Source organism: Tasmannia lanceolata, unplaced genomic scaffold, assembly GCF_043159265.1.
Source record: "Tasmannia lanceolata isolate RefF3 unplaced genomic scaffold, GAP_Taslan_0.1 ptg000003l, whole genome shotgun sequence".
In the NCBI taxonomy this organism is placed as follows: Eukaryota; Viridiplantae; Streptophyta; class Magnoliopsida; order Canellales; family Winteraceae; genus Tasmannia; species Tasmannia lanceolata.
The window spans coordinates 51,581,087-51,593,406 of record NW_027518680.1 but is presented as its reverse complement, the minus strand read 5'-3'; the positions used below and the strand labels follow the sequence as shown (position 1 = coordinate 51,593,406).

Below are 12,320 nucleotides of genomic sequence, written 5' to 3'. Positions count from 1 at the left end.
CATCTTCTTCAATTCCATTAACTAGTTTTGTCTTTTCTAAGTCAAAGATAAACATCCAACTAAGCTCCATTGATCTAAATACATATTTTCATATTATAATTTGATTTAGATTAGATTATAAAGTAAACAAAGAGTTGCTTACAAGATCCTTTGTGCAACAAAAGGAATCCATCGATTCAACTTGCAGTTTCGCATCGATTAGATCGTTGGCGGATTTTCGATGAGTAGATCACACAGACGTTTTTCTTCTCGTCAGCAAAATAAGGTGTTTATATTTATGTTTATTAAATCAACATAAAATCAATTAGTCTTTAGGAATCTTGGGTTAAAGCAAAAAATTTGGTCTACACGATTTATTCTTTCGCAATGTGTAGCGATTTTGCTCAGGGTTTTTCAACCAATCTAACACTCATAACTCGAATGACCCGGTAGCATCCAAACGGAACAGGATTCCGCATTTTCTGTAATTGCACGGACAAATACGATCCGTAGTATCAATGTGGATATTTATTAATTAAACATATATTTATATATATAGAGAGAGAGAGAGAGAAAGAACATTTCCTACACACTTGTGTAGGTAAGTTACCTACACACTACCTTAAAATACAGTGGGGGCCCACATTGTTTGGGTGATCCAAACAATTCATTTGAATGGTCCTCACATAGATAGGGTGTCACAAAAAATCAGATCCATAGGATCATCCTAACCATTCAAACTATGGAGGCAAAAAATGGACTAATTTGTGAAGGTTTATACACGTCCATTTTACCTCCACAAATCGTAGGGTTAGGATGATCCTATGGATCTGATTTTTTGTGGACACCTTATCTATGTGAGGACCATTCAAATGAATTGTTTGGATCACCCAAACAATGTGGCCCCCACTGTATTTTAAGGTAGTGTGTAGGAAATGTTCTCTCATATATATATATATATATATATATATATATATATATACATGTCTTTGTTAATTGTTAATAAGAGATAACAAGAGAATTTTTCGGTAACCAAATTGGAGCCGTATAACTCCCATTGGATGTGAGTTATTAATTAATTAAATTGTTAATTAATTATTCATTTATAATACGTTGTTAAATATTATTAATATGATTAATAATAAGGATAATAATGTAAAATCCAAATGAGGACAGTTACTCCCTAACAGGTTTTACAAGAGGAGTGAAATTGGAACGAAATAGGGAATTGAAATTGTACTACACTTTGGAAACGTGTGTTGGGGCCCACCACACGCCCAACACTGATGGGAGACCTAGAAAAAATGTTTTCCAATGGTTCAAGGACATCGAGTTGAACTAAAAGTCCACTTGGAATGGGAATTGTTCAAATGAAGCTTCTAGATTTTGAGCAGTTCGTTTCCAACTCTAACACTTATTAGATAAGGCCACAGAGGGCTGGAGAGTGACTCAAATACACTCACCCTAATCAAATATGGGACCGTAGATAGCTTTGGTCTGTTGGGAAGAGTCCCAATTGCTCGAGGAGTTTTAATGCAACTTGTCTTTCAATTAGATAGCTTTTGGATGAGAGAAAGGACTTGACAAACCAAACTCTTTGTGAATATAAAGAGAGAAGGGATGGACGAATTCTAGAGATAGAGATCTCCAAAATTTGTCCACCCTTCTTCCCCTTGAAAATTTGTTTTCACTAATCTCTCTCTCTATCTCTCTCCCAATTGCAAAAGTACATAGAACGGGGCTTCTAATTTGATTATCTATTCTCCATTACTAAAGTACTTATTAGAACATAACTTACGAAGGTGAATAAGATTTATTCACATCCACAATAGTCAGAGCAAAGAAAAGAATCCATCAGTTCAACTTGTGGGGTTCGCGGCGTTCATAACGATCGCAACCGTTCGAGGAGTAGATCAAGCAGCGTGGATTGCTAATTCGTTCTTCAAAGAGGTATTTACTGATGTTTAATTAACAATAATAACTAATCCAGACTCTATGATCTTGGGGAAAAGTAAGATCGAAAAGAAAATTTAAAGTTCTATTCGATTCTATATTCCGCTACACATAGCGATTTTGCCGGAACGGGATAACCTTCCTACAGGGCAAACAAGCGGGGTTGTGTCACGCCCCGAACTGGGAATGCAACAGCGTTGCACACCTGGGAGGCGAACCTTACACGCGCGCAAGGTATTCGATATCAATGCACTCCCAGGTCCCACACCGAGATAGGATTTTAAATCTGAAAGTTTAAACCATGGGTGAGCTAACGCCTACTAAAGTAATATGTAACTATTCTAGCATGGTCTACGCATGCCAGGAAACAAAGGTCATAACATAATAAGAGGTCATGACGAGACCATATCATAAAGTGGGCACCAATTCCAATATGAAGTTTAGCACAAGTACCCAATGCAATCATGTAATAAAGAATCGGTTTGGATTCGATCAGCAATAATAAGTGTCATGCATATTCATACACTGAAACAAGATCTGAAGCAAAAACTGAACAGAAACAAATCGGAATAGATACAGAAATAAGAAATCATAACACATCAAGGTCATAGGCTTAGTCCAAAAACAGAAAGCTCATTATTTTGTCACCGACAACCCACGGTATCGGAACTCGTTCCTACAGAAATTCCTGTCGACAGAGCCAAGGTACATTTCCCATTGACGGGATCTAGATACCAACGTATTAATCCCTTTTTGCGGGACCCAGAATTGCCAACACATTAATGCCCTATTGGTGGGACTCAAAATTTAATCTACGCCTCACGAGAAGTGCCAATCATACAATATCACAATAACCATGAAGGTATGTGCATGTAAGATTTTATTAGAAGCACATTTCTCCAACACAGATTGGGAAGGTTGGCCTAGTAGAGTGCACTGTATTTTCAAGTTTCTCAAGTATTTGATTATTATTATTATTATTATTATTATTATTATTATTATATTCTACACAATTTCAAATCCTCCATCACGTCCATGCCCAGGTCTAGTAAAAACACAGCCACAATCTCCACCAACAGATGTGTTAAGGGCGGATCCATTTAAGGGATGGTCACTGGCTGGAATAGCCCTATACGTTGTACTCGAGAAAATGCTTCAGAAAGAGACTGAAGAGACCTAGAATTATAAATCTGATGTCGCATCTGAAGATACTCAGGCCCCAAAGAATCAAGATAGCAAACCACACTTAATTGTTCTTGACGCTCTGCAAGAAGGATATGATCGATAGCGAAAGGCTTAAGCATATCTAGCTGCTGGCATAATGCAATTTATGAGCTTTAATGATCGAGTGTGGACATGTCACCACGCTGAAATTTAAAGCAATCTGAGAATAGATCACACATCCGGGTGATGTTATCTGTTCCAGAATACAAAATCGTAGCCTGGTCCCAGACTTCTTAGATGAGTCAAGATACATCATATTAGCAGCGATCTATGAGTCCATACAACTCCATAAGAAGGATCTAATTACTACATCCTATTGTTCCCATCTCGCATAAGTAGAATATGTCTTTACTGGAGGAGACTGCTCAAGAAAACGAACATTTTCCCAACCAAGAAGATATATACGAACAACCATCTTCCAAACCGGGTAATTATTGCCATTAAGTCTGATAAATGTTATCTTGAGAGGAGCCTCTACGGGGGCCTCCACATGAAAATAGCAAGTGGAGAGAACCGTAGATGAAGCAGGGACATCATCAACTTTCTGTTAGATTGGTTGTAAAACCTCGAGCAAAATCGTTACACGTTGCGGAAGACTAAACCGTGTAGAACAAATTTTTTGCTCTATCCCAGGATTCTTAGGGACTAATTGATTTTATTATGATTCAATAAACATAAATATAAATACCTTTATGTAGAAAAGAACTCATCCGCTTGATCTACTCATCAAAATTCATTGGCGATCTAATCGACGCAAAACCGCAAGTTGAATCGATGGATTCCTTTTATTGCGTAAAGGATCTTGTGTACAACTCTTTGTTCACTTCATAACCTGATCTAAATCAGATTATATTATAGGAATATGTGTTTAGATCAATGGAGCTTGATTGAATGTTTATCTTCGATCTAGAAAAGACAAAACTAGCTGATGTAATTGAAGAAGAAGAAGAGAGACTTTGGGGTGTCTCTACCAATTTTCAGCACATGGAATTATAGAAGAGCTCTTGAAAACTCCAGCCATATGTCTCATATTTATAGAGTTCTCAATTTTCATATGCACAATCCAAAGTTTCTAGAGAAATCTCAAAAACAATAAAAACTAGCCACAATTGGAACCTCAATTGGGCAAAGCAAGCTCCAATAGGGCAAGCAAGCCACTCCCCATTATGGAAACCGATACGGGACGTCAAAGGGCGCTTGGCTTGCAGCCCAAGCAACCCTTGGTGCCCCATGTGGTTCCAAGTTTCATATTTTTTGTTTGTTGCCTCTTTCTCTCTCTATCTCTCTCCAATTTCACATGTGTTGCTTTAATTTGAGGAAAACAAATCAAGCAAATATATTCCAAATATAATTTAAATTCCAAATTGATAATGGACACCACATGGGGCGTGTGGCAATGGGTCCAACCCAAATTCGTCCCATGTGGATCCACTTATCCAATTCAAATTCCCATTACATTTCTCATTTAATTCGCAATTAAATTATGCAATCCAATCATATCCAATAGGATTAAAGAACCAATATATTTTATGATATTCCCAAAATACCCTTATGGTTTATACTTAACCATTTTGGTATTCCCAATATATCCTATAGTGCAAATACACTATCTACATTGTGTATATTCTTTCAATGCATCCAATGCCACGAAACTAGTTCGTGTAAGAAACCAAATAAATGCGGGACCTCTATCTAATATATAATAATAGGTCAATCGAGTAGTGAGTGGGCTTGTGGAGGGATTCAACGGTAGATCCTGCAGAACCCACAAGTGGGCCCCACTACGATTATTGCTTCATAGCCAATGCTACAATTGCATTAAGTCAGTGGCCTCCATCGAGACGTAACCCTGAAGATAACCTCAAATCATCATACCCCTAATCACATCAAATGTGCAAATCCTTTCTCCAAGTCCACATCTACTGAGTTGAGTCCTACGGGGGGTGGACATCAACTACCTTCTGAGCTCAGTCACGGTATACCTTTCAGTCAAGCAGTGTTGGCCCGCAAATACATTTGCTAAAAATTATTTCAAAACTTATTTTGAGAAATCCTTTTGGTATACACTTTATCAAATCCACCTAGCCTGGCATTTTTCTAGGCCTACTGCTCTGACCAAAACCGTAGATGTTATCCTATAAAATAGGTGGAGAATTCCATGTCGGGTATCACTATTGACCTCGAAGGTTTGTCCATCACTCTAGTACTACCCTCTAGTGACTCCAAGAGAATCACTGTTAGATAGACCAAGAATAAGAGACTTGCCAACAGACCAATGTAACCCCTCAGATGAAAGGACATGTAAAGGGTCCTGTCTGGTAGAATAGCTCAACTATCTTCTGTCCACAAGCTATTCTATTGTGATCCTGTTCAGTACGCAATCTCATTGTCGTACCCATTCTATCTTGCTTAGGATCCACTACTCGAGTGATTGAGATGAGTCACTCCACAGCTCGTGCATGTTGGCAAGATACATGCTAGTTGTATACAGGAGGAGGTGTCCAACCTCAACCTCAACTATGAGCTATTAAGGTCTACAAAGAACTGGAATCCCATATCTCATCGCTCCCAAGGATCTGTGAATCCATGAGCATGGGTTTCCTACTTTGCTACCTAAAGACAAATATGTGTCAATAACAAGTAGCATGTCACACATATTTAACTTTTAGTTACCCATTAATTGTCATGAAAATAAACTTTTATTGATTAACATGCGAATATACTGGATTTTAGGGCACAAACTCTAACAGTCTCCCACTTGCCCTCAAAGCCAGTTATGCATATATCTTGGACCCATCCCCTCAACATGTTTGTCAAACACCTTCTGACTAAGGGGTTTGGTAAAAGGGTCCGCCAAGTTATCCACTGAGGCAACCTTTGCAATAGTCACATCCCCTTTGTCAATGATCTCCCGTATCACATGATACTTTCGAAGTAGATGCTTGGACTTCTGATGAGACATCGGTTCCTTTACTAGAGCAATCGCTCCGCTGCTAACACAATATAGCGTAATGGGTCTCTCAACAGAGGGCACGACTCCAAGGTCGTCCAGAAACTTTCGCAGCCATACCGCCTCTTTCGCTGCTTCACTCGCAGAGATGTACTCAGCCTCAGTCTTGGAATCTGCTGTAATGTCTTGCTTGCAAATTCTCCATGACACTGCCCCATTTGCTAAAGTGAACACAAAACTAGATGATTTCATGTCATCAACGTCAGACTGAAAGTCTGCGTCGGTAAAACAAAAAACGACCAATTCATCTGCACTATAAACTAAACAATAATGTTTAGTTCTCTTAAGATACTTGAAAATATGTTTAATTGCTGTCCAATGCTATAGACCTGGCTCCGACAGATATTTGCTAACCACACTTACAGAGTGACAGATATCTGGCCCTGTACATAATGTAGCATACATAAGACTTATCACAGCCGAAGTGTAGGGAATGTTCATAACCTGCTTATCCTCAGTTGTCTTGGAAGAGATCTTCTTAGATAACCTGATTCCATGCCTGAAAGGAACTAATCCCTTCTTGGAATCTGCCATGATGTACTTGGCAATATCTTATCTATGTAAGTTTCTTGTGATAGCCCAAGCTTCATATTCTTACGGTCCCTAAACAATTTAAGTCCTAGAATGTATGAAGCTTCTCCCAGATCTTTCATTGCAAACATGCTTGAAAGCCACAACTTTGTACTTGAAATCATTCCTACGTCATTCCCAATGAGCAGGATGTTATCTACATAAAAAACCAAGAACGTAACTGCGCTCCCACTGACCTTCTTCTAAACACAAGCCTCGTCTACGTTTTTGACAAAAGCCAAACTCTTTGACTGCTTGATCAAAATGAAGGTTCCAACTACGGGAAGCTTCCTTCAATCCATTAATGGGTCTCTACAACTTTCACACCTTTTGATTACCCTCAAAACCCTCCGGCTGGACCATATAAATATCTTCCAGAATGTTTCCATTCAAGAAGGCAGTTTTGACGTCCATCTACCTAATTTCGTAATCATAATGTGCAAAGATAGATAGTAAAATCTTAACGGACTTTATCATGGCTACTGGTGAGAAGGTTTCCTCATAGTCAATACCAGCCTTTTGACTATATCCCTTCGCCACTAGCCTAGCTTTATAGGTCTCCACCTTTCCATCAGGGCCCTTCTTCCTTTTGAAGATCCATTTGCATCCAATGGGTTTAATACCCTCAAGTGGATCAACGAGAGTCCAAACCTTATTGGAATACATAGAGTCCATTCGGATTTCATAGCGTCCGTCCATTTTCTAGCATCGATGTCTAACGTCGCCTCTTTGTAGTTAAGGGGATTTGTATCTTCTATGCTTGCTTCACTCAAGTAGACAAGTCTATCGGGTTGTCTGACCTCCCTACTACTGTGTCGGAGTGTTGGAATAGGTTTCATGGGTACTTGCTCAACTTCCTCATATCTCCTTATTGGATTTTTGTGTTGCTCTTCTAAGGCAAGCCTATCATTTCCGCTCGCATCTTGAATGAACTCTTCTTCTAAGAATGCGATATTCCGGCTCACAAAATAGTTTTGCTCACCAGGGTTATAAAACATATAACATTTTGTTTTCCTAGGATATCCAATAAAAAGACATTGGTTCGGGCCTCCAACTTTTCAACACCTATCTTTTTAACATGGACAGGACAATCCCATATCCTCATATGATTCAATGTGGATTTTCTGCCCGTCCACATCTCATATGGAGTCTTTGGTACTGATTTAGTTGGTACTCGATTAAGGATGTAGAGCGTCGTTTCTAGGGCGAATCCCCATAGAAACAAAGGTGTCTGTGCAAAGCTCCTCATAGATCGAACCATGTCTAACAGCGTTCGATTTTTCCTGTTTGACACACCGTTTAACTCTGGTTTTGCAGGTAGAGTCCATTGAGAAACTATTCTGTTTTCTTTTAAGTAGAGTCCTTAAACTCATCCGAGATGTACTCTCCTCTCCTATCAGAGCGAAGTGTCTTATTCTTCTTATTTAGCTGGTTTTCTACTTCATTCTTGAAGTCTTTGAACTTTTCAAAGGTCTCAAACTTAAGTCGCATTAGGTACAGGTAGCCGTACCTTGAATGGTCATCCATAAAAGTCACGAAGTAGACAAACCCTCCTCTCGCAGGATGAGAAAGATGACAGCATACATCCGTATGTATGAATTCCAATACACTTTCGCTTTTTCCACTCTTGCCCTTGAAGGGAATTTTAGTCATTTTGCGTTGGAGACATGGCTCATAAGTAGGAAAGGGTTCCACTTAGATTGAATCCAAGAGACCATCTTTCACTAATCTTGTGATTCGCTCTAGGCCAATATGACCTAATCGAAAATGCAAAAGATGTATTGGAATTACCGGGTCCCTTGCCCTTTTGAGGTTTGGAACATCAACACTCGGAATATTCTCAACATTGCTCACATTCTCTAAGGCGTTAATTAAGTACAGGCCATGACTCATTGTACCTTCCACAATTAAGGAATTTCCCTTTTCAATTAAAATGGAACTTTTATTAAAACTAGTAGAATAGCCATCATCAAACAATTTTGAAACAGAAATTAAATTCCTTCTTATTGAACGTACATAGAGACAATCTTTAATATTAGATAACCGCAACTGTTGCTTCAGTTGCAACCTGTAGGTGAGCTCGCCCTCAGTCAACCTTTTGATTTTCCTGAACCCCTACAAAATATTGCAGATGTGTGAGGTCGCACTTATGTCAACTCACCAGGAAAATACATGACCAATCATATTTGTTTTAGCAACAAACACTTACAACATACCTGAGGTAGGCTTGATGTCCTGCTTGATAGCTAGATAGCTCCTGCAGTTCTGCTTCCAATGTCCAGATTTTTCACAATTGAAGCATCTATCATTGCCCTTGGTTGACTTCTTCTTTTTAAAGTTCTTCTTGTTCTTTACCACTGGCTTGTTCTTCTTAAAGCCTTGGCCTTTTGCTCTTCATTTTCCTTTACCTTTCGGCTTAGGTGCTGAGGGTACATTACTCTCTGCAAGGAAGGCACTTTTCTTATTAATCTTTTGCAGATCCTTAGCTATCTGAAGTTGATTCATTACCTCTGTCAGGGACATTGTCATTTTGTTCATGTGGTAAGTTATAACAAACTCTTTGAATAACCCACATAGGGAAGACAAGACAATGTCGATTTGTGTCTCAGCATCCATGATGACCCCAAGATGTCGAGCTCGTTTAGACAGCCCATCATCTTTAGCATGTGGTCTCTAACTAGGGTTCCCTCTACCATCTTGGTGGATAATAGGCCTCTAATCGCCAACAGCCTAGCTGTGAGATGTTGCTTTCCAAACATTTCTTTAATATTTAGCATTATATCAGAGGCCACTGCCATTCCAATATGTTGCTGCTGCAGCACATTGGACATGGAGCCAAGGATGTAATACTTTGCCATCTCATTGTCCTCAAGCCACTTAAACTTTCTATCGCGGTCTGCTTTATGCGCATCGGGACCAGGTGGTTCATGCTCCTCAGTGTTAAGAACCCAATAAACTTTAGTGGCTATGAACACTAGCATTAGGTTCCTCTTCCAATCGAGGTAATTTGAACCAGTTAACTTATTTTCATCTAGGATCTTAGCTAATGGTTGAATGAAACTGTGGTATCTACGTGCAAAGGAAAGAGGCATAATTAGCAAGACTACCATTTTAGTTAATTTCATGATATGTCCATTGGATCTGGGATTTTGATCTACGATGGAACCGCCCATTGCACGTCTCATTAACGGGCCCCTCAACCTCGTGAATCAAGAGAAATGCATAATTTCTCCAATGGTTATCGGAAACTTATTCAACAACTTTGAATAAGTGGATTCATCTAATCCTATGAGATCCGATTTATGTTCGGCCTCCAAGCATTATAGTATGTATATCCTTTGGGCGTCAATATCCTTCGTTTGGTTAAGTTATACCCACTGCCTGGGAAAACTATGTAATCACAATAGCTTCTGCTTTGGCATGTGACCAATATATCATGCACATTCTCCTTATCCTTGCAGGAATCTAACGGTTTACTCTAGTCAAGAAATAAGATCGGCTTCTGCTTTGGCATGTGACTGTCCTATTTCCTAGACTAGCCAACGGTTAAATGGCTATGGAAGGCCACGAGGTCTTGTCCTTTCGACTTAACCCCGTTTATCAACTTAATATTTTTAAGAGGCTTATGTAATGTGGGAGTTACAATCATCGTGTATGTTTGATTAGGCATTCATTGCAAAAAAGAAAAAAATATACATCGCAAACCAAACCATACCATCTATCACAAGAAAATCAAACCAAACAAACTATTGAAAATAAAAAACAGACCATCCATGAAACCCAATTTGGCATCTTGGATCATAGGGACTCTCCCACTAACCGTATTTGAATAAGAGAATTCTTAAAACACCATCTTGCCAAATTGAGGGTGAATTATGGGCAACTTTGTGCAACGGCACAAGGGGAACTTCTCTGGCCTCAATGCGAATTCCCAAAAGAGTGTAATCTGATTTGCCTCATTATATGAAGCACAGCAACATCAGCAACATCAGCAAGTTTGTCCCTCTTTGGTTGGATCGAATCCGCCTCCATCTGCCAGTCAATCTGGAATATCACCATGCCGCAATATCCACGATCTATCAATTGAGCACCAAGAGAATGATCTCATCTTCAATTGGTTTTGAACAAATAAATATAAACTACCACAGTGTCCTACACCGGCCTAGGTAATCTATATCTCATAATCAAACTCCATTGGAAACCAGTCGTACGCCTAACTGCCCAGAGGGAGTAATTAAAAACTGAAATAATTAAATTACATTGCAGACTTTAATATTACTGTGGGACCTGATCCCGCGAGAGAGGCGCGGCGCGTGACCCGCCTCCCTCTCTCTTGGTCTCTCGTACCCACGCGAATGGCGTGTGCCATTTTTTTATTATTATTGATTTATTTCATCTTTTCACGCAAAAAAAAATGACAGAGTCGCCACCTAGATAAGAGATCTAGGACCCATAATTAACCAGAAATCTAGATTCGTTACCTGATTACGAGAATGGAAGGTATGGGGAGTTACCACATGCACCATTCTTGCCCGATAATCTGGTCTTCAATTCCAAAAGTCAACTCTCTTGAATTTCTTTTAAATGGCTCATTTAACTCTATATTAATGTGCGAACTATATGACATGCATCCTAAGATCTAATTTCAATATATTTCCTAATGTGTATCTTGATTTTCTTAATTCGTTTGGATTCAATCTATGTGAAAATTCTCCTAAAATTCTAATTTGGAAAAAAATCTTAAGTGATTTAATCAATTTTAATTTAAGGTTTTAAATGATGAAAGAAAATAAATACTACCCTAAAAAAACCCACTGATTGTGTGTGGGGCCGACTCGTGATTGGTATGCCATCAAGCATCCAACCTGCCTACGTACCCAAGCCTCACTAGGATCAAATTTGACGTAGTTCGGTGGCCTAAACTAAGCTACATGCCAAAGACATCTAAGACACCGATTTAGACTGGACTGACTGTTTTGACAGTTTAAGAGAGATTAGTTAGTTCAAGTTGCGTAGATTTGTTTTATCCTAGGACTCCATCTAAGATGCTATATAGCCCTATCTAAGTATAAGACGCTTCCTAAACTAATACAGGTGGGTCCTACATCCTAGGTTAACTAGGCTTGTCTTATAGGAAAAAGAGGGTTAACTAGTGAAACTAATCTAAATGTCAATTGCTAATAAAAGCAATCGGCCGTGATGAGGCTAGACTCCTAACTCTAGGACACCCTAAAACCTAGAATACAACGCGACATAAATGTTCCTAAAGCGGCTCTGAAGGTTCCTACGAAGTGTGACCGTGATTCAACGGTTCCAAGATTTACTTGAACATGGGTTTACCCAACCCAAATTATTAGGTTAATGCTTTTCAATTCTTTTAAAGGTTCCTAACATCTAAAATTTAGGAAAAATCTAAGGCTCTAAGGGTTAGTTATTTCCATACATGGGTTGAATTCATGGAAGGGAATCGTGCTTTCTACCCTTACACACTTCGGCAAATAAATCATGATATTCTGTTGCCTGGCATTTTCTCAGAATTTTCGTGGACAAAGACCTCGAAGCCAACAATATATTTAGATTTACA

At 39.0% G+C, this 12,320-nt stretch overlaps 1 long non-coding RNA gene across 1 annotated transcript; it reads left to right on the top strand.

Moving 5' to 3' along the window:
- Window positions 1-2,184: 2,184 nt before the first annotated feature.
- Window positions 2,185-4,423, top strand: LOC143862966 (uncharacterized). The gene is made up of 2 exons (XR_013240598.1): window positions 2,185-2,794; window positions 2,976-4,423. It is a non-coding gene; the product is annotated as an uncharacterized LOC143862966 (long non-coding RNA).
- The last annotated feature ends 7,897 nt before the right edge of the window (window positions 4,424-12,320 follow it).